The following is a 5,050-nucleotide window of genomic DNA, read 5'->3' as shown; positions in this document are numbered from 1 at the left end:
AACTTTTTAAAGTTCTGTCCTGCACTATTGTAAGAAACTGTCAGAATCTCCAATTTGTTATATGAACAGCAATCACAGCAGTAGCCACACAATTGCATCCAAGTGTCCTCCAACATCTTAAAGACTAATTTAGCCTCTTTGTTGGTTTTGGTACAAGAAACTAAAATAAATCCATGCCTTCTGAAAAGCTTCAGAGTTCCAATAAAGGAGAAACTGAGACCTGGTCCTGTAAAAACATGCACATACATCTCTCTCACTTTCCTCTGACATTGCTTTTGAGAAGGTAAAAGCCATACCAAGCAGTCCAAATGTCCACCATTATACAGCTTAGTCTACAATGTCTTGGGCTCAGTTAGCCTGAAAGGTGCTACACCACACCACACCATACAGCCCAGCATACCCACTCCAACCGAGGGATATAAAGAGAAAGTGGTGTAGTGGTTTGACTCTAGAGAGCAGGGTTTGAATTCTGACTTCACCATGTAAATCCACTGGGTGACTTTGGGCCAGTCATACTCTCTCAGCCTCTGAGGATGGCAATGGCAAACCCTCTCTGGAGAAACTTGCCAAGAAAACCCTGTGGCCTTAGGGTCACTTTAAGTTGGAAAAGACTTGAAGGCACAAAATGACAACAACAGAAAGAGAAACCCATCTTTTAAAGAAAACATATCTGGGGTAGTCGTGTTGGCCATATAGCAAAATATAACATCCAAACTACATGAAGCAGTGATATCTTTATTGGACCTACCAAAATGCACAAAATACATGATGCAAGCTTTTGAAGCTTTACTAGCTTCTTCATCAGGCAAAGATGTTAAAAAAATCACACAGGAGAAAAAAATTATGATGTTAGTCACAGGCTTTCATCTTCTTGAGGTATTGTTGGTGTTGCTCTGAGTTGAGATGGTTTGGAGGGATATCAGTATAGGCAGGCCCCTCCTCCTGGCCAAGTGGTACTGGGAGATAAAGGATTTTAAAGTCCAGGGAATTTAACTTCCATTAGCAACACAAAAAGGTGCTTCCAACATCTTGACAAAATACAGGCCTGTGACTAACATTGTGGTCTTTCCTTCTCATGGTGTATACAAAGTACGACAACTTTAGTCATCCTGGCTTTCAGGATGTGCTTGATCTGTTTGTTCAAGGACCTATTTGTTTCTTTTTGGCTGTCCATGGTCCTCAGCACTCTTCCCCAGCACCACATCTCAAATGAGTGATTTTATTTCTAACTGTTTTCTTCACCACCCAGCTTTCACATCCATACATTATGATGGGGAAAAACAATGACTTGGATGTTGCTCACTTTAATATTCAGAGATATTGCTTTGCATTGTAGGAACATGTCCAGTTCTTTAATAGCTGCCCTTCCCAATCCAAGTCCTCTTCTGATTTTTTGACTTCAGTCACTACTCTAATCAGTGTTTGATCCCAGGTATGGGAATTCTTTGACTATTTCAATTTTATCATTGTCTAGGGTGAATTCATGGAGTTCTTCTGTGGTCATTATTTTTGATTTCTTACTTATGACACACCATGAGAAGGAAATGGTGAAATGTCTGGAAACCATACCCTATGAGGAGCACTTTAGGAAGCTAGTTAAGAGGTGATATGATAGCCCTGTTTAAATATTTTAAGGAGCGTCATACTGAGGATGGAGCAAATTTGTTTTCTGCAGCTCCAGACACAAGGACATGGATCAATGGATGCAAACTACAAGAAAAGTGATTCCATTTCAACATCAGGAAGAACTTCCTGACAGTAAGAGCTGTTTGAGAGTGGAACACACTTCATCAGAGAATGGTTGAGGCTCCTTCTTCAAAGGTTTTAAAAGAGAGGCTGGATGTCCATCTGTCGGGGGTGCTTTGATTGTGTCTCCCTGCATGACAGAATGGACTTGGACTGGATGGCCCTTGAGATCTCTTTCAACTCAATGATTTTATGAAAGACTCATTAGAAAAAACAATGATGCTGGGAAAGGTAGAAGGCAGCAGAAAGAGAGGAAGACAGCAGGCCAGACAGACCTGAGCAGGGAGGCAGAGGATATCGGGTCTTGGAGATTTCTCATCCTCAGGGTTGGCATGAGTTGGGGACAACTCAAGTGCAGCTAACAACACAAACAACCAGTGGTGTCACTAGGGGTGTGTGTACTGCACCAGGTGACAAGCTAAGGGAGGCGGGCAGGTGACACCACTGCTTTTGAAACATCTATCTTTTGGCAGAAAGAGGATGTGGCATTCAACTGCTTCCCTTTAAAATGCTTTGAGAGATGGTGGGAGTGGGGTAAAGCTCAGTGGGAGGAGAAAGGAGAGGCCTCAGGATTTTTTTAAAATCAAAATTTCAAATTTCCAAATTTTTTAAATTTTAATTAATTTTTTGGAAAATTTTTAAAATTTTTATTCTTTTAAAATTTCCTTTAAAAGCATCAGATTTTAACCAAACCTTCACTATGCATATGTAAATATATTTCGGTTGTGCGTATGCTATGGTAATTTGAAGGTATAATTTTAATTTTGCTGGTTGTTTATGCCATAACTATTAGCCGTGGTGTATGGGAATTACGATTTGTAATGTCTATGAGTCACATTAGTGCAAAAAAGCATGACTAAGGTGAAGTCAAAGGCTTTCATGGCCGGCATCCATACTTTTTTGTGAGTTTTTCTGGCTATGTGGCCATGTTCTAGAAGAGTTTATTCCTGACATTTTGCTGGCATCTACGGTTGGCATCTTCAGAGGATAACCCGGAAAACCCACAAAACACTAAGCAAGACTAAGGATTCTGTATGTGTGAAATAGGAGGAGGTCAATAGTGTGGGGGGGGGGGACACCATGAGTTACCACACCAGGTGACACGCCGACCCTTGTGACACCATGGCAAACAACACATGCATTTTTGCACCTTTGCCGGAGGTAAGGAGCCAGTGGTGCTTCCAACGCTTCTCATATGTATTCTGTGCCTTTTGGTTGGCCCCATAAAGGTATCCCTGCTTTGTGGATTCTGGATGGGATTGTACTCTCTTTTAAAGGTTACTGCTCTAAGTAAGCCTCCTTTCTCCTCTTCTGGTTCCCTGGCTTGAAGGGAAGGCCTTCCACAGAGATCAACCTTGTGGGATCATGCTTGAGGCCTCCCCACAGTGGAAAAGAGAGGATCCACCCTTGCCTCCAGATCCCTCCAGATCTTTGGCTGAAATCAACAAACTCAAACCTTTAGGAGAGAATTCGGAGAGAGTGGTAGCCACGCAGGGAAAGGATTACCCACCCACCCCAGACTTTCTAGACATCCCTGATCTGTGATCTGTCATCCAGAAAGAGATTTATTGATTATTGCAATTTTTTTAATCCTTTAATTAAAAAAAATTCTTTTGTTTAATGATACTTTATTGTAGTAAGGTGGGGGGGAGGGAATTAATGGGATGTATTTTAATTCTATGTTGTATTTTATATTGTCTTTTACGTGGTGCTGTAAGCCGCCTCAATCCTGTGGGAGAGGCGGCATATCAATAAAATTATTATTATTATTATTATTATTATTATTATTATTATTATTTAAAGAACCCTCCTTCTCCTGAAATCAGGGGAATCTCTGGCCCTTCAGGAAACCTGACAGCTCTCCATGCCAAGAAGGGGCTGCAGAAATAACCTGGTTTGAGACCGCTTTAACTGCTCTGGCTCAATGCTATGAAATCCTGGGAACTGTAGAGGTTTTATTTTTTATTTTTAAAAAGACATTGAGCCTTCTCTGTCAGAGAGACCAAAGAACAAACCCCAGATTTCCCTAGCATGGAGCCAGGGCGGCTAAAGCGGTGTCAAAGTGGGCTCTTCCTGCAGTGCGGATGCAGGCGAAGCCTCTGGCTCCAACAAGAGCGTGGAGCCAGGTGGGTTCCCTACCTGAAAGGGCAGCTGGTCTTCGCGCCCAGGGCCTTGCTGATCCCCCCTCTCTGGGCTGCAGATGGCTGGCAGGCAGGACTTGTTCCTCCTTTCTCCAAAGAGGTGTTGTCTTCCTCTTCCTCGCCTTCCTTTGGCTGAGGATGATGATCCGCAGCCGCGCAAGCTCCGCTCTTCTGCAGCGTCAGACGAGGAAAAAGGAGGCAGTCAGAGCATCACCAGCCCATTTTGGGAGGGAGGCAAGGGAGCATCTGCAAATTCCCTTCCAAGGAGGAAAGAGCCTTCGTTTTCTGACCCACCTCCCTCCCAGGCTTTGCTGAGATGCATCCTGCGGGGTCCTCCTTTTCCCGGACCTGTCCTCCCTTCCAGCCTGTTGTTTAGGAGGAATTCCACAAAGGCCTCCCTTTTGAGCAGGGTCTAGATCATCCACTTTGAGACTGCTTCAACTGTTCAGTGCTCAATGTCATGAAATGCTAGGAGCTTGTGTGTGATATTTAGGCCAGTTTACTATGCCTTTGTGCATTAACGACCACCGTTCAAACTGGACCTGCAACTTCATCTCCATCCCCAAAGGATTTGTGATTTGTATTGACATCCTCACATACCAATGGCATAATATATATATATATATATATATATATATATATATATATATGTCTGTACAGTACCTGGTTTCCACTCCACCAAATGCATCTGAGGAAGTAGATTTCAGCCTAGGAAGCTCCTGCTGCCCACTTCTTTCTTTCAGTGAGTCTCAAAGGGGGTGCAAGAGCTCTCTACATACTTTTAGCCTTCTCTGTCAGACAGCTCTGGTGCCACTATAAACTACCATTCCCAGGATTCCCTATAACTGAACCAAGGCAGTGAAAAGCAGTTTCAACCTGGATGATTTCTGCAGTGTGTTTTGGACCCCAGGGCTAAGAAGCATGGATTTATTATACTGAGGATGAGTGTTTTGAGCTTTTCCATGATCAGGTCCTGCCTTTTTTTCTGGCATTTCTCAGTGCCCTGTCCTCCTTTTCAGGGAGGGCATCTGGCCATGCTACCTACATTTCGATCTTCTGTCCAGGAGGATTTGCTAAATGTCCTCCCTTTGGAGCAGGGCTAAGAAGCATGGATTTATAATGAGGATGCATGTTTTGAGCTTTTCTTTGGTCAGGTCCTCCCT

At 43.2% G+C, this 5,050-nt stretch overlaps 1 protein-coding gene across 1 annotated transcript in view; it reads right to left on the bottom strand.

Annotated features, from left to right (window-relative positions):
• Positions 1-4,046, bottom strand: part of TMEM63C (transmembrane protein 63C) — a 120,739-nt gene extending 116,693 nt beyond the window's left edge. Inside the window, exon 1 of the mRNA XM_042443438.1 lies at positions 3,886-4,046. The gene's annotated coding sequence lies outside the window, so the exon portion shown is untranslated. The remainder of the gene's footprint in view (positions 1-3,885) is intronic.
• Between the last annotated feature and the right edge of the window lie 1,004 nt (positions 4,047-5,050).

Source organism: Sceloporus undulatus, chromosome 1 (genome assembly GCF_019175285.1).
Source record: "Sceloporus undulatus isolate JIND9_A2432 ecotype Alabama chromosome 1, SceUnd_v1.1, whole genome shotgun sequence".
Taxonomy (NCBI): Eukaryota; Metazoa; Chordata; class Lepidosauria; order Squamata; family Phrynosomatidae; genus Sceloporus; species Sceloporus undulatus.
This window is presented reverse-complemented; position numbering and strand designations above follow the sequence as displayed.